The sequence below is a fragment of the Pelodiscus sinensis genome, chromosome 18, assembly GCF_049634645.1.
Source record: "Pelodiscus sinensis isolate JC-2024 chromosome 18, ASM4963464v1, whole genome shotgun sequence".
NCBI classification, from domain to species: domain Eukaryota; kingdom Metazoa; phylum Chordata; order Testudines; family Trionychidae; genus Pelodiscus; species Pelodiscus sinensis.
The window spans coordinates 17,150,001-17,168,491 of record NC_134728.1 but is presented as its reverse complement, the minus strand read 5'-3'; the positions used below and the strand labels follow the sequence as shown (position 1 = coordinate 17,168,491).

Sequence of the window (18,491 nt, the reverse complement as noted above, 5' to 3'; positions counted from 1 at the left end):
CATTCATTATTATTGTTTTTATTCACAAAGCACTGGACGAGTCATTAACATTTTCAACTTGTAGGATAGCTTCCTCCCCTCCCCCCGATCCCAACATCCGCTGATGATCTCAGTGTGAGAATTGCTTCTTTTTTCTTTTGTTACTGTTGTGAGTCTGTGAGTCTTCATTTCATTTTGTGTTCCAAGCAGAATGTTAGGTTAGAGTATGTGTACAGTACAAGCATTGGGGGGCGGGTGTGTGTGTGGGGGGGAGAAGTAGCTTAGTTGGTTTATGGAAACAGTTGTTTTAAAGTAAATCATTATAGATAATGTTCGTGTTGTCGTCGTACCAAGATTTCCCTGGTGGGGAAGATAAGATGTTACCCTAAGAACAATTTCATTCGTATTATTATTCTTGCATTTATTATTATTCTTGTAAAGGCTTTTAATATCTATGCAGTCATTTTAATTACCATAATAACTAGGGCATGTTTCATTCAGTAATCTTATTGGGAAAAGAGTACCAGTTCTCAGAGTTGCACTTCTTTGATTATATTTGTCCTCAGTTCAGTGTTGTTTCAGATATGCAAAATACTGGATATTTAAGTATAATCCAGTTGCATCCAACATAGCAGGTATTTATACTTACATTACCAGTACTTTCGCTTTGAACGTGTATGTGTGTGTGTGAGAGAGAGAGATTTCAAAGAGTACACTTGCCTGAGGTAGATAGTTCTCAAAACTAACTTTCATTTTTATGAATAGTACTGAGGTTCGGTTTCGTGTGGTAAAACAAACAGTGACACTACTGGTAGTCTGCACAACAGAAAACATATTGCTCATTAAAGCAAATGCTAATGCTCCTTTTTTACCCTTCGATTTGAAGGATTGAATACAATGTATATTTTTAATTTTCACATTTTGTTATTTTTACCTTTTGCAGGCTCAAGGGCATTGGCTGCACTTAATTTTGTCCTGGTGGTAGTAGGGATATTGAAGAAAAGTTTGCAACTTCTAGCTTCTTTAGGCAGTTAACCTCCCAGGGAAGAAAAATGATAAGCCTTATGATTCTGGACATGTCTGCTTTTGTCATTGCTTAAAATTAAATACTATGCACAACTGTAAATAATTACTACCATGCACTGACTTTGAAAGCAGGTTTCTAGTTTGATTAATGAATAATGTAAAGGTTAGAGAGAACAAGCAAGTGAATCAGAAGTGAAGTCCTGCTGCTAGATGAAAATCTATCTAGAGAAATATACATGGCAATTTTGTCCTTTTCTATTATTAATTTTGGGCCCTGTGTTTCTAAAAAATATATTACAGAGTATTGTAATGAAACAAGTTATTGTAATTAGATAAATGGGACACTATTTATGTTTGATTATTAGGCCTCTCTGGTCTCCCGTTATGTTTTTAAATATAGTTTATTTCTTGTCAACAAAAGAACTATGATCTTTCTGTAGCTGACTCTATTTTCTCTGAAGCATCATTCTTTTTCACTACGATTTGGATCATTCTTAGAGCAGATGTTTAAATCTCTTCACACCAGTATCCAATATTATGTCATATTTTAATTTACAATTTAATATAAAGTTTGTGTTTTTCTTTTTTTATCTCAGTGAACCCCAAAAGGCTTTACAAATAGTAGGACCAATTCTTCTCTCACACCAGCGTAAATCAGAAATAATTCTATTGCCATGAATGGAGTTGCACTGGTGTAGAACTCTTAAGAGCAAGGAAAGAATCAGGCCTTGATGTACTGCATCCATCACTGAAATACGGTCACCTCTGGGGCACAACCCGCATAGTGATTCTACACCAGAGACAGTACCCAACTGAGGGGTAAAGAGGAGGCAACAATCCAGAGCTGCCATTTTGATGTTGTTTTTTATGCTGATGGATACAAAATAGCTTTCAAACACAATTTCTCTGGATTATACTCTGCTTTCCCCCTGCAGCTTCCTTAGATGTGCATATTTTATTTTGTGATCATGAATTTCTATTTCACTGCTTAATGCTAGTGAAGAAGAATGTGGGCTTACCATCTTTTGATGCCACAATTTTGTCATTCTTTCTTTCATTCTCTTTCTGTTGGCTCTGAGAGGTTATCTGAGAACCGATGCTCCTGAAAAGCAATGCTCCTGAAAAGTACCGCAGAAACAGCTACCAGCCACATTTATTTTGTTTATGGAAGCTGGAGATGAATAATGCAGATTTTGTTTTCGTGAAAGTCCTTGTGTGGCAGTAAACATAAGACTGTTAGCAATCATTACTTAAAAGTTGCAATTTGCACCTTAATAGAACAGGTTATTTAAATAGAAATGTATTCAGCAGGGGAAACCCATAGAAATGTACTCCTCAGTGGGTTAAACTAGATCAACACGTTAGATCTGATTCTCAAGAAATATGTACACGTAACCCAGCAGGGTTGTTTTATTTTTAATGTTGCATTTATCCTTTATTAAGCAGCTGATAGAAGCAGGTTTCAAGCAAATGGGATTGAATGGAACTGTGGGAATGGCAGAATCGCTTTGTTTTAACATCCACCAGAAAAGCAAGTGCACATCAAAAACATCTAAATATCTCATGCCTCAGAACCCTTCAGTTACTCTGCACATCATGGCACTTGACAGATGACAAAAAAGCAAAGGTGTTCACAAACATGAGGAGGCTTTGCCATTCCGATTAATTAAATGAGTTTCAGACTAGGTACTTCCTCCGCTACCCATCCACCAAATTAGCCATCTAAACTCGGTTTTGGAATTGAGCCACTAAGTGATTCCCCCCCCCCCCCCCCCGCCCCAACTTCATGTTAAAATCCAGGACCGAAAGGGACAAGAGTGAGTGGGCGAGAGTCTCTGGCCTGCCGTGTGCAGGAGGTCAGACTAGATGATCACTATGGAGTTAAAATCTATGAGTCTAACTCAAAAGTTCATTTGTTTTAGATGTTTACTGATTTCATTTTTAATCTGCCACACCAGGGCACAATTCATTGCTCCCCCATAGAAAGATTAGAACTAACGAGGATCTCAGACACTGCCTTCGTAATCTAAAAGACAAGGCCATCAATAAGTGAGATCAATGCTTTTTAAATACTTTTTGGAAAATTGTTTATTTAAAGCAAAATTATTTTACCTAATCAGTTCTACTCCTCCATGCCCATTCATGTCAAGGCTGTTGACTTAGAAACCAGCAGGATTTTGCCGCTTCTCTCCATTGCTTTTTCCTTCTGACTCAGTTTCCCATTAGCACCACCCATCTCAAATAACTTTTTCAGTAGACAAAGTCGCTGGGGTACCGAGTCAGCAGTATAGAATTGCAATGATTCTTTCCCCCTTGCTTTACTTCACATACTACTGAGGACACCACTTCATAGAGCAAGTCCAGTCTCCTCCCCTCTCCAGCCCCAAAACCGACTGTCAGTTGCTGTGACTGCAGCTCCTAACTTAACAGCAGCAGCAGCCAAAGCAATGGAACGGTGCTCTATCCGGTCGGAACCAGATGCTAAACACCTATTATGTTAAACAATTGCACAGATCTTAAGAATTCAAATGTGAAAAAAAAATTGTGTTAGCTAGTTGGGAGCAGGGGGAAACAGCAGAGAGAAGCCTGGTTGTTCTAGTGGATAATGATTATTAGTAGATCCAGAGGAAAAAGATGCAAATAAATACTCTATTTAATATCTATCAAATTGTATTGCAAATATTGAGACATGTGAGTGCCATGTTCAACCAAACTCCTTCAGAAAGAGGATCCCACCAGCCTTATTTTATTAAACTAGCCTTTTGTTTTCCCCTTAGTCTTTCCAAAATTAAAGATGTTTGTAAAGTTTCACCTCCAGAGTGTGTTCACGCAAGCAGGGAGACATTTTCATCTGTCTCAGAATCAGATATTTGAGTCAATTGGAAACACATTACTCTCACAGTTGAAGCCTTACATTTCATTCATGCAACTGCAGTGATTTTTCATTACCTAGTTAATTACAATAATTTGTATGACTGCGGGCCCAGTCCTACAGGATTCACTAGTGACTTTGCTTCACTGGGAGTTGTACCTGTATATAGACTGTAAAATTGGGCTGTTTGGCTGCAGAATAAAACAATACAGTTTTAAAAAAGAGGTTTGTGTCCAAATTATGGGCCATATTCTGCCAAAAGCTTTTAAGTATAATTTACCTGTGGAAACTAGAGAAAGTTCCAATTATGCATATATGTACTGATAATTCCACATTTTTGTTTTTTAGAGTTTGTACATGATGATTGTATATTATTTATGGTGCAACTTTCATTCTTTAAACATTTTTATTGTTTTGCAATTATTATTGAATATTATTTTTCTGGTACCAAGACCTGATTGGTCTATTAAACAGCCTTTTCTAACATTGCAACCTATGGTATATTTTGCAAATCAGGGGCCTAAAAGTTTCATTTGAGTTTATACATTAACATCAGTTCTTTCTCATTAAGGTGACCCTGACTTGAAGCTATTGCATCTTGGCCCCTTGTCATTTCTGACCACATTATAATAATGTCTTTTGTAACTCAGAAGAAATACCTTGGTTTCCAAGAACAGATTTCAAGGGAAAATGCATCACAGAAGCACACTGTTTCCCATTACATTTACACATCTCATTTTTAACTATTGCTGATTTTTTAATACATTTTCTTGAGAGGTTTTTCAAGAGAAATGAAAAGAAGCTGGAAAACTGGTCTTAGGATCTTAGTGCTGCATGAAATGTTTAGTTTAGACAAAAGAAAAGGTTTTTTGTTTCGCAAGAAGATATTATTCTTCTTTCCTCCTCCCTCTCTCCCTCCCCCCCGCACCTCACAGACTCCAAAAACAAAAGTCACAACAATTGCTACAAAGTGACAGGAACAAACTCTATGTTGTTTTTACTGTGTGGTAAGCAATGATCATAGTTACTGGTAAAATTCCACAGCAAACTGGAACCATCCTATGTTTATAGGAAATAGATTATCTTGGAAGACATACATGTGTACACATGCACAATAGGCATACACACACTCACACAAAAGAAAAGGAGAAATGGGCATCTAGCTGAAATATGGATGCAAAATTCGTACCAAACTGAGCCTATAATTGCCAGAGTGGTCGCATTTTTAAATAATTCAAGCCAATTTAATTAGGCATAGTGATAAACTTCTATGGTACGGTTGTCTCATAATATATGGTATTTTCTTTAATCTCCAGCTTCTGGATTCAGGGGATAACATGATCTTGTCAGCTTTTATTTAAAAGAAAAAGAAAGTGTTTGGCCTTAATTGTTATGGAGATAAACATGAATTCAAAAGACTCCAATATCAAATGGAAAAAAGAAACCACTTGTGCTTTTAAAGCCAATCTCATGTATTTTGAAGACCAGATTTATGATTTTTGACGCTTTGTGTTGGCAATATTACTTTTAACTGGCTCCTACTTTGAACTGTGTCAGAATTGCTCTACTAGAGCTTATGCCCTGTCTACGTAGAAAATTAGTGTTCAGTAAGCTGGTTCACTGTAAATGCATCCCTGGCTTGCAGTGCTCCAGCTCATCATGTAGACAGGCGACTTAGTTCTGGACTTACACTGATGTATAACCAAAAGCAGACTTTGGCCCTAGTCTAAAGGATCAGACCATCTATTCTTGAAGTATGGCTTTCCATTGTGGTTTTATGGAGATTGCCTCTAGTGGCAATTACATCCTGAGAGTTAATAGCCAGTAGCTGTTTTTTACAGACATAAAAACACAATGGAGCTCAACTTTACTGAAGAAAAAAAAACTTAGGTAAAACTTGCAACATTCATGCTTTATTTTTATTGTATTAATGTAAATGAGATGCTGTCTTCTTTCTTTCATCTCTGTTCATTGTATCTATTATATCTCTATCTCATTCTTTTCTCTATATTTTCCCCATGTTTCGTGTGAACTGTTATCATCTAATGATACTGTATCTCATTAAAGTTACTCCTGATGCAAAAGGGACTAGGTAAGCAAAGCTTTTATAAAAAGCAAAGCAGCTGAACATACGGAGAAAAAACAAAACAAAAACCCTCTCTCAAATAACTCTTGAAATAGGTCAAATTAGAACAAAAACATGTTACAGGTAGAAGCACTGTACTGTAAAGAACAGATAATTTTTAATATACATCCCCACTTGGCAAATATGAGGAGCAATAACATTTTAAGGAGCTTTCTGACTCTTCCTGCATCTATCTCAAAAGACTCATTTAACTGGAAAGCCTGTTGTGCTTGCTTTTATGTATGTAAAAAGAGAAAAGGCCCAATTTCCCAGTAGGCCTTAATTCTGGTCTAGTATAATCAGAGGAGGTTGAAGTTGTTTTTTAAAAATCTTTCTGTTCTCTGTTAGTATAAAATTCAGACCCATAAATTTTAACTCATAGAAAATCTCATACAATATTGCTTTAATAAATGTGAAAAATGCTGTTTAATATTCCCAAAGCATCTTTCCGACTGCACTATTTGGTTTGTTCATGTGGGATCGGTGCACATTTTCTGCTGAAAAAGAAGCAGTATGCAGTGCTTGTTTTTAATGAAAATAATTATATTCATTGGAATTCACTGATAACAAACTGGGGTCTTAGTGAGACTCCATTTATAGTTGACTGGAATGAAAGTCTGGGCTTGTTTCAGTGCATTAGAATGTGCAGGCTGCAGTCCCATTTATATCACTGACCCTCTGCTCAGAGTGAAGTTGTTCTGTTGGTGTAAAGAAAATACTTTACTATGAGCGGGTTACATGGGATATAAATAATTCAGTGTAAATTACACAAGCTTGTTTGAAATCACCCTCACAATTTATCAGACCTGATATTCTGTATGTGCATGCAGGATCATCTCATATACACCCTACAGGGTGAGTAGACTGTATAGAAAAGGGCTGGGTCTTCACATGATTTAAAATTTGAGTACCACAGGGGAAGAAAATCTGCATGGAAAACTTTCAGGGAACTTGGGTGATTTTATTTTAGCTAAAATGGCCTACAAAAACATATTTTTAAAATTTATATTTTTCATCTGTATTAGAACATTTATTACTGCAGTACAAGTAGCATTAAATTCACATGTGAAAAGAAGTGGAGATTAAGCAATTTTATTGATCTGTCGTAGCATTAATGCTTTTGATTAAGTTGCAGAGCTTCCATTGATATGTATGGGAATTGCAAGCTTCAACAGGAAGAGCACTTCTTTGCACATAGGTCCTGTCTTTGCATTTTACCAATGGTCATAACAAACCTAATGAGGTAAATTGGTTTTATTCCCATTTTACAGATGGGCAAATTTAAGCAGACTTGCTCACGGTCACATTGCAAGGCAGCAGCACAGATAAATAGAATAGATATCAGGGTATATGCCCTCATGTGCCAGCAATGCCCTTCTGCCATGTACATTGGCCAAACCAGGCTGTCTCTACATAAAAGAATAAATGGACACAAATCAGATGTCTAGAATGGTAACATTCAAAAACCAGTAGGAGAGCACTTCAACCTCTCTGGACACCCAGGGCATGTCTACACTAGGAAATTATTTTGAAATAGCTAAATTTGAAATAGTAACTCCTGAAATAACTATTTCAAAATAAGCTTACTCCCCGAGGAAAGCAGGAGTACAGATTTTTGAAATAACCAGCCTATTATTTCGAAATAATGGGCTGGGTAGCGAGGACGCTCCACTTATTAGGGTACATCTAGACTGCAAGACTATTTCGGGATAATGGAGATATCTTGAAATAGCTACCCCGTGTCCAAGGAATGTGTCCACTATTTCAAAATAATTTTTTAAATCATGGACTCGCTATTTCAGCATCCCTGTAAACCTCGTTCCATGAGCAATACAGGATGTCTCGAAATAATGCTTTATTTCAAAATTTGGCACATGTGGATGTGTCAAATTTAGAAATAGCCACTTTTGAAATACAATATGCAATTTGTATAGCTAAAATTTTGTATCTATTTCGATTTTAGAATGCAGTTTAGACATATCCTTATTTTGAAATGGGGGGGGTATTTCGAAATATTTTGCTGTGCTTGAGAAAAAAAATCTTCAAAAACAGATTGCAGCATGAAATTGTAGAGCTGGAATTCATATGCAAACTTGACACTATGGGTATGTCTACACTACCCTCCTATTTTGAAATAGGAGGGTAATGTAGGCATACCGCAATTGTAAATGAAGCCCGGGATTTGAATTTCCCGGGCTTCATTTGCATAAGCCGGGCGCCGCCATTTTTAAATCCCGGCTGGTTCGAACCCCGTGCCGCGCGGCTACACGCGGTACGAACTAGGTAGTTCGAACTAGGCTTCCTAGTTCAAACTACCGTTACTCCTCGTGGAATGAGGAGTAACGGTAGTTCGAACTAGGAAGCCTAGTTTGAACTACCTAGTTTGTGCCGCGTGTAGCCGCGCGGCACGGGGTTCGAACCAGCCGGGATTTAAAAATGGCGGCGCCCGGCTTATGCAAATGAAGCCCAGGAAATTCAAATCCCGGGCTTCATTTACAATTGCGGTATGCCTACATTACCCCGCTAGTTCGAACTAGCGGGGTAGTGTAGACATACCCTATCAGACTGGTTCCGAATAAAGACTGGGACTACCTGGCTGACTACAAAAAGTAATTTTCCCTCTTTTAGTATTCACACCTTCGCATCAGCTATTGGGAGTGGGTAACATCCAACCTGATTGAACTGGCCTCCTTAGCACTGGTCCTCCACATAATAATGTACCACTCCCGTATTTGCATGTGTGTATGTATCCCTGCCAAACTGAAGTTTCCACTTCATGCATCTGACGAAGTGGGCTCCATCCCACAAAAGCTTATGTCCCAAGAAATGTGTTAGCCTTTAAGATACCACAGGACTCCTCATCTTTCAGCTCTATACTATCATCTGTAACAAGCTCCCAGAAGAGAAAAGTAAAGGTGGATACTCTAGGTCAGATCCTGACTCTTGAGTCCATCCCTTTTGTAGCCCTTTGTTGGTACAAAGAGGATGGGGCACTCTTCTGGATGGGTGTCTGGAGATTCTGCCAATGAAAGAGAATCTCCAGGAAGCATAAACCAGTTTAGCCAACTCTTTGCTCCCCCTTTTCCACTCTTCCAGTCACAGGAGGCATTCCTGGGTGTGTCTGGGGCACAGTTGAACGAAGGAGGAAAATGGCCTCGCAGGCTCTCTTCTGTCACTCTCTAGCAAGGTAGGTGATTTCTATGGTGATTGTTCTATGCAGCATCATTTAAAGTAGCCAGGAGGTTTCTCTAAGTTACTCCCAAATTAAATTTTATCCCAAATAAGCCTCAGAATCGGAGAAGTTGCAAGGTGGCCTAGTTACCTTCCCCTTGTGTCCTGTGCTAAATGCAGCTTGTTTGGACCACAGATCTGAAAACACATGACACACAGGTGTCCTGACAGAGAATGACACCCAGTATAAAATGTTACAGAATAGTCACAAACCCGGGCTGGTGGTGGTGTGAAATCCATTGCAGAAAACACTGAGGCAAGGATTTCCAAAAATGGGTTCTTAAGGTGTCTGAATCCTTATTTAGGCATTTAATAAATAAGAGGTTTCAAAAGCAATGAGAACACAGCAATTCCTATTTGATCTTTCTGCACAGCTTTCATCGGCACCACTACAAGTTGCAAATGTCTGTCAAGGGTAGGATTCTTTCTCTAGGGTGGAAATATATGTATTGGCTGTAGGAAAAATATGGAGGCAGGTAACAGCTTTTGGATGCATTAAGGGCTATTGGTCTTTATTTTCCCATTATCTTGCCTCTTGGGAATGGTAGTTACAGGTATTATATTGAGAAGATCCCAGAGTAAATCTTAGGTAATATATGGCCAATATTCTATACCTGAGAGATTGCTGCTATCCCATCTACTCACAGAGCACCTGAGATCAGCTGGACTGTTCATTTCATTTGAGATCACCAGGCAGGGCTTTCTTCACTGAGACTCCAGGGTTTGGAATGCACTCCCCTTTATCAAAGTTCTCCAGTGAGCTCTTTTAAAATTAAGCTAAATGTCTGACTCTCTGTTGCTAAGTGGTCAGTTAGACTTTGTACACTAGTTGAGTATTGTATTGGCTAGCCAGCTCTTGTCTCTGATTATCAATATTCGTATATTTAACGTGGGTTGACATTCTTACAAGTAATTCATGGTTATTTATTGTTATTATTATAATGTAATTGTTAGCTACCCTAATGTCCATTCTCCCTTAGGCTTCAGGGAGTGGTTTCTAGTGCCCCACCCACATGCAATAGTCCCATAGACTTTCTCATCAAACATCTGTGCTCATGAATTTCCTGGCATGTCAGGGCATGTCAGACGCTGTCATTCTGTTCCTTACAGATCATCTGCAGAATGCCGCCTGTTGCTCATGAAAATCTGGAACAAATGTAATCAAGATACATTATTGTTACAGTACAACAAATACAAGCTGAGCTGCACAGATTTCCCCTTAAAGCACCTCTTAATGTGTATTGTCAAAATGTCTAAAGATGTCTCTGACTCATAAGCATTTAATTATTTGTGACACTTAAACAAATATTGAGCAGTGAAAAAATTGTTATTAAATATTTTTTCTTGTCAAAAGGTAACAAAATGTTACCTAACACAGTGAACTCTTCTATTCAATAGCCCCAATAAACTTATATTGTAACAAGGGATGGGTTTGAACAGGATTCCTAAATGCAAGTCCTTTGAGAGGAAGGAGTTATGTTTTCAAATCCAGACCAGAATTTAGGTGCTAATTCTATCCTTAAAGTCAATCTCACTAGTGATCAGGAACCTGAAATCGCAACAGCCCAAATTTTGGAGGGCTTTGAAATCTGGAGTCAAGCTCAGGTCCCAGTTGATCAAGATGCTTATGTTTGTGCCTAGCTTTAAGCACATGCAGAGCCCCAATGGCTGAATCAGAGACTCAGATCTGGATTTTATAGTTCATGCCTCTCTCTCTCATGCATGGCAAAAATAAATCTTGAACATTTTTAAATACATTCAAATATTGTAACTATGAGAAGAACAATTTGTGGGTGGACTTCCATATCTCATGGCCCCTGAAGTACGGAAAAGAGGGTTGTGTGATGGACAACTGTTTTACTTCTTCAGGCAGCCATTGAAATTGCAGAAGTAGGGCTGTGTGAAGACCTTACAAAGAAAAGGGGTGAATTGGACACAGTAGCAAAACAATGGAGGCCTTGAGGGCACTGTGAGTTGTCTGGATATCAGGATTGTGACTATGGAGGGAGCTGGAAGTGATATACAAGAGACAGAGCTGGCAATGATATCTATAGTCAGGCCTGACCTTATGGGGGAAGAAGGGGTGACAAGGGCAACTTTACTGGGACCCAGTGTTTCAAAAGGACCTGGAGCTTTCTGCTTCCACTGCTGGTGGCTGGAGCTTTGGGTCCTTTAAATTGCTTCTGGGATCTGTCCGGGAGAGACACTGTCCAGCGGAGGTGTGGCATGATCTGACATGGTTTTGCCAATGTTAAAATATACAGATAGTCATTTCCTCACAAAATGTTAACACCTCCAAGCTCTGCAACAGAAACCTGAAATTTGGCAGGGGGTTACTCAAGGTTTAGGAGGTACCTTTTGGTGTCCCATGACCATCCACCCACATTTGGCCAAATTAAGTCCCTAAACATTTGCACATGCTCAGTACAGATTTGTTAGAGGCTGGCACCAAAAGTCACCGAATATTCCATCTTCACTGAACATGCCCCATCATTACAGAGTTCCTATGGCAATCACTATGAGCATATTTCACCCTCACAGCACTCACTAACCATGCTCTAGCCAGTGCTGAAGAAAACATCCTGACACTACCTCTCCCTGCTGTTAGGGCAAGCTAAGGTGCAGGGCAGAATGCAAGAACATTGTTTGTCTTGTACTTCCAGTTCTCAACCTGTCGGTGCCCAGGCAGCAAGGATAAGAAGAAAACAGCCTTATTGGAATGCAGATGAGTAAACAATAAAAGGGGAGAAGGGAAGACACAGGTGGGGGAATAGGAAAAGGTGGCACAAGGATAGGTGAGGATAGCAGAAGCCAAGGAGAGCACATCAGCCAATATTTGCAAAACCCACTGACAAAGGGTGTGCCACATCTCTCTCTAGCGTTTGGCTAGCATAAAGGTTAACAGCCTATTATTTCTGCCAGTTACTCCATTCACTCAAGTGGTAGAGACCTGTGCTATGGATCTAAAGGCTCATACCCTTCTGAAGATCTGTGTAGGGATCAATATAGTTCCACGTGATGTGTTTACAGATTGCTTTAAAAAAAACCCCTAAAAGTATCCCTTCTTCATCCAGTGCAGAGGAGGGACAGTGCTGGGGGAAGGAATCTGGATTCTGGTGACATATAGTTGTCTGTAGCATCACAGCTATATTTGTGGCAGAAGTTGCAAGGAGCATTATGAATAAGACAGAAAGAACTGCCGAAAGAAAAGAGATAGTTAAGACAGTCAAAACCCTCCTGGGAAATTTGATTCTGCCATACATGGCTAGCGATGGGAGGGGAAGGTGAAAAGGACTGCTGCCTCAGGCCCCAGTGTTTTAAACAGGCCCAGGATTCCCAACTGCTGCTGCCATTACATCAGCTACAGTAGCAGCGGGAGCCCCAAGCCCTTTAAATCACCACTGGAGCCCTAGGAGGCGCATGTCCTGCGGCCCTCAAGAGCTTGCTGAGGGAAGCAAGCCACCAGTCTGTCCTCAGCCTTCATCGTTCCTTGTTTTCTCTGTGCTCAACATGAAACACGTGGGACCTGAGTATTCACAACTGCAACTGAAGTTAATGGGACCTGTGCTATAAAATGCTAATTGTGCTGAAAAATTAGGCTGTATGCTTCTCAGGTTGGGCACCTAAAAGTACTGGACACTTCTCACAATTTTGGCTTCAATTTTCTTCTCCCTAAGTTCCTAATCTGTAAAAGGGTGATAATGCCACCTCATATCACATGGGATGTTGTGAAGGTAAATTCACTAGTGATTGTGAAGCAGTTACCTGCTACAGAGTGGAGCACGATGAAAAAGACAGGCAATTAATAACTGTATTGTGCATGGGGTTTGACTGGTGTGCAGTAAGGCCTGCGGCTGTGCCTTAAATAATGAGGGTTCAAAATAAATATTGAATAGTTCAAAAACTATGTAGAGGTTTTTTTAATTTTATTTTTTTATGCAAGATATAATATGGTGGAGCAGCATCAATGTCAGAAGCAGTGTTGTTTGGTCAACTGGCTGGTAGTAGCACAATTGCAGAAATAGTTGGAACAGGGCCTGGAGGAGTGATTGACTAATATACTGTAGGTGGGTAGGAGCAAAGAGCAGGAAATACTGGCAGTTGAGATGTTGTGGCACAGAAGAAAGAGGCTGAAAGAGAGAATACAAAAATAATGCCAAGGGATCCAATCACTAGATAGCTGTACAGATAATTGGGGCTGGTAGTCTGAGTTCTGTTTTCATGCCAGAGCATGTAAACTGCTTAGGACTGCTCACTGCATCATTTGCATGTGTGAAACTACTGTTTATATCAGTAGGAGTTATGCGCCTGCAACCAACAAGGTTCTTTGTTTTACTAGGGGGAGACAGGGAAGAGAGACAGAGACAGAAAGAGAGGCGGAAATGCTCTTTTTATTGCATGATGGGAAACCTCTTGGAAAATCAGTCCTCTTTATATGGTAGTCAATAGCAAAATGCCACTGGCATTAGTGAACACAGAACTGAACACCTCCAAAAGGTTCTTACAGGTTTGTGAAGCCCCCAGACTTTGTGGGTTAAATAAATAAATCCCTGAGAGTGTTAACCACAGCTGAATAACATGCAAACGCACACAACCCTTTTGCCAGCTCTGCAGGCTTATTAGAGATGTTATCATCTTGCAAATAGGGCTAAAGCAAAGGTAAATCATTTCAGGAAATATTTACCAGTGTGTGTGGGGAGGGGGGGAGGAGAGGAGGAGGAGAATGTTATGATGATATCTGCAATTGTGTTTCCCCTTGTTTAGAGTATGGACATTGTTACTTAATTGTTCATTAACTTCTCCCCTCAAATCTTTTCCTTTATTTCAGTAAGTCCGCATTTGATATACTTTGGCTGGTGATCTCAGTGTGTGTGGTGGGTGCAATGTGGAGAGTTGTTACCAAAGAAGTATGTTTAAAGTTGTTTTTTTGTCTTTATCCCCTTTCATTATCACTGGGGGGAAATGCTTTAGTTCGGTGGAAATTTACTATTAAAAATCTGCAAAGTAGGTACATAGGACCAGAGGAGCGATTATAAGTTTCTCCAAGGAAATTAGTTTATTTTAACCAGCATCCTCATTTGGGAATAGGTTTACAGTTCCAATATATGACATCTATATAATTGAACCTAATATGTTTTTTTCAGTGATGTAATGGGGAGAGTGACCTGGACTTTGTAAAAGTTCCCTACTCACTGCAGTCCCAAAGGCAATGTAACATTCTAGAGAGTGTTTTACATACCCTGATTAAAATGGAACCTATTCTTGTATTTCCTGTGCAGTGACCTGTTAGTACTCAGAGACAGAACACTTAAAGAACAGTTACACAGAGATATTTCCAAATGTGTATAAGATTCAAGAGTTTTTTTTATAACATTCGTATTTCATTAGAAATGTTATCTACAACAGGAGCCATTCAGATGATGCATTGATTTAACTTTGTTTTGCTATGTCAAGTAAAATAAACGTTTGTTTTTAGCTCGGTTTTTTGCATTATTAAGACTCGTAACCTCTTGCTTTAAGCCAGAGATTCTAAAGGGAGCTGAATTATCTGAATTATAATGCTAGCATTTTGTAGCAGCTCTCTCAGAAGTCCCCAAAGAAGAAGGGGGAAAAAAAGAGTACAACTTTAGCAAAAAGGGCTTTTATATCTCTATCAATTATGGAAACACCAGCTGCAGTGGATTACAAATGTGTTTGGTTGATTGTGATTGTGTATGGGGAAAACTCTTACTAAAGGCCGGATTCTGATCTCTTTGACTTCAGAGAGATACCTGAGTAACTCCAGTGGCTTCAACAGAGTCATTCCTGCATTGTGCCACAGTGGGTGATATTAGAATCTGGCCCTAAGCTTGCAAACTCTCCAATGCTAAATCTTATCCTGTATTTGCACAAGTTACTTGAAAATAAAGGTGTTACAAAATTTGGACATGGACCTAAATCTATCCCAAAGTGTGTCTGTGTGTGTGTGTGTGTTTGTGCATGCACACGCATACATGCTAAAGCAAAACAGAAATAATATTGTTGTAACCTGTACTGGAAAAATTGTGGAGGGAATCAGTCATGTTTGTTGGGTTTTTGATGTGCATTTTTTTTATACCCAACAAATATAGTTTCTTTTTTCCCTTTTAAAAACAAAGCAAAAAAGAAACCACACAATAGCAGTTGTTTGACAGTCCTGCAAAGATAGAATAGTTAGATACCATGAAGAAAAATATGTTCGCAAGACAGCAATGAGAGATGGACAGTACAGAATTTTGGTGAGGTTGAGCTCAAGAAAAATTAATGTGTCAAAGTGTGTGCAGGTCACATCATTTCACTGATATCCTGCAGTAAAAAGGTAGCATCTTAAAGCTTTCAGTGGATCAGCTGCTTAGATATTGTTTCATTTCTCTTATAGTATTATGTATCATTCGGGGACTACCTGGTTGAGACCTGGTTTGCTTTAACATAAAGAAAATGACATATCAAGGTGGATTGTATATTTTACAGTGGAAATGCAATTTTGTAAACTCATTTAATCCTGGGAATGCTGGTATTTTCCAGGCTGTCAGACAAATGAATATGTTGGAGATCATTTAGATCTGTCTGTCTAGCTCATCTAGCTAATCTATCTCATTTCTAATGTGCCCATCACCTTGGTGTCTAGGTGTAAGCTTCCTGTCCAAGATTTCTCTTTATGTCTTTGTGAGCTGTGGTAACTTAACTGAGTTCTAAGCAGTTTCAAATTCTTTTCTATATTGTTAATACTTTTTTTGTAGACATAGTGATTCATTTTGTACCTGTGCTCAAAATTTCTTCTCTCTGTAATCCATACTGTGTACTGATTGGTTGTTGCAGTCCTACCGCATAGGAAACTATATTTTGGTGGTGTGGTATTAAAGGGGAGTTTTACATGATTCTGGGATTTGGTCCACAGAATTAAATTCACCCTTACTCACTAATTCCATCCTGCTTCTCTTATTTAGAAGCTGCCTTCACTTAGTAACCATCCTTGTGTAAGGCAAGTCTACACTAGGAAATTATTTCAAAATAGCTAAATTCAAAATAATAACTCATGAAATAACTATTTCAAAATAAGCTTATTCCCCAAGAGCTATGTCTACACAACTGAGCTAGTTTGGGATACTGTTTCTTAAGAGTAAGCCCGTTATATCGAATATAATGGGCTTGCTATTCTGACGTCCCTATAAACCTCATTGCATGAGGGATAAGGGACGTTTTGCAATAGCACCTTATTTTGAAATAATATTGAAATAAGCTACGCAATTTTCATAGCACAAATTGCGTAGCTTATTTCGAGGAAAGGGTGCTGTGTGGACCCATCCAAGGAAAGCAGGAGTTATTATTTTGAAATAACCAGTCCCTTATTTTGACATAATGGGCTTGGTAGTGTGGACACTCTGCTTGATATTTCAAAATAAGGGGAGTTATTTAAAAATAACTCCCTAATGTAAACCAGAACTTAGTGACTGCATCTTTTCTATGCTCCTTTGCCATACAAAATACAGAGTAAAGGAATAATATGTAAGAGAAGTTGTGGCTTCAAAACGTATATTTTCATTTAGAAGCCCTGGGTTCTATTAAATATAGTTGCTTTTCCTTGCAGTCAGTTTGGGAAAAGTGTATAGTAAAGACATACAAGATGAAATTTTCAAAAGTGGAGGCCTGAGGTCTGTTCCAGAAACTTTGTGCACACAGTTGGCTATCTGTATTTGTGCAAGTGGTGTATTTGTGCAATTTGTGTGTGAATATTGGGAGAATGCATGCACGAAATGGCTAGTTGGCTTCTCACTAGCCACTGGCATACACAATCACTCAATTTGCATGGATAATCATGACAATTTGGACACACATATCTTGTAGGCATCTGCATTTTTGTAAGCAGGCATTCCATTTTGAAAATTTGATCCAGATAGCAGCTAATGTGAACTATTAGGGATAGTTGTTTGTAGACGGTAAATTCTCTCATCTAAAAGTCTGCTCACTGGTTGAAACAGGTCATTGAGAATGCTGCAAATGTAGCTTTCTCAACTGTAATTGAATTTGAACACAACTATATGGTTGCATCCAGCCCCTTTTCTACTTTTCTGCTACACAGGTTGAAAGTGTCTTTGTAAACCTACCCTTCAATGATAATTTCATTGAGAGCCAGACATTTCAAATGTGACAGTGATTTCTAATCCCATATGGACACTGGCTGGTCTGAGATTTCAAACCCACAGCCTCTAGATACATACAACAAGGGGGCTGGGTTTATGGAAGCATGGTAAACTACTGCTCTGGCTTTTCCCTTAATCCTTTAATGATTGAGTTAGAGATGAATTACTCTTTGCAAAATTTAATTTCATCTCTGTGTGTTTGTAATGGGCCAAAGTGTAGACACATTATTGCATTTCAGAGACTTTGTGTAATTTTCTTTTATTTATTAGCAGGGCTGGTTCTATCTGGAATAATAGGTGAGGCCTGTACCAAGCTGCAAGAAAGGAGCTTACCATGTGGGGGAGAAACAGGAGATCTGAGGACTTACCCTAGTTGGCCAAGGCAGAAAACGTAACCAGCACAATTGCTGACTGATATGTCTCTGCATCAGGAAAGTGCAGTGACTCCAGCAAGAATTAGTGGTTTTTAGAGAACGTAAGTGTGGTAGGCAGAGATTCAAATTTCACGGTATGTCCTCCAACCCACACACAGAAGTCAATAGTAATATCCTGCACTTAATGGTGGGTTTTGTATACAGAAGTTAGAAAGGAGATTGAGTTTTTGGGGACCTGGACTGTAATTTATTATGTGATGTCCAGTGCTTTGAACAATAGGGCCCAATCCATTTGTGGCCCTTAGGCATGAATAGGCCATGATTCAGAGGGGAGAGATAGCTCAGTGGTTTGAGCATTGGCCTGCTAAACCCATGGTTGTGCATTCAATCCTTGAGCAGGGATCTGGGGCAACTCTGTCAGGGATGATATATAGTCCTGCCATGAAGGCAGGTGACTGGACTCAATGACCTCTCAAAGTCCCTTCCAGTTCTATGAGAGAGATATTTTTAAAGGAGGCGCTGAACCACTCAGGACTTGTCTCCACTATGTGGTAGATTAACACTGCAGTGGTTGATTCACTGGCGGTCAATTATATCACATTGGCTTTGAGTGATCTTCAAGTGATTTCCCACTGACTCCAGTACTCCACCAGGATGAGAAGAGTGGGCGGAGTCGACAGGAGAGCATCCACCAACCTTAATATATGGAAGACACTACAGTAAGT

General features: G+C 39.2%; 1 protein-coding gene across 1 annotated transcript in view; it reads left to right on the top strand.

The window, feature by feature from the left end:
• TSHZ2 (teashirt zinc finger homeobox 2) overlaps window positions 1-18,491 on the top strand; it is a 301,375-nt gene that overhangs the window by 2,188 nt on the left and 280,696 nt on the right. The gene's annotated exons all lie outside the window — the stretch shown is intronic.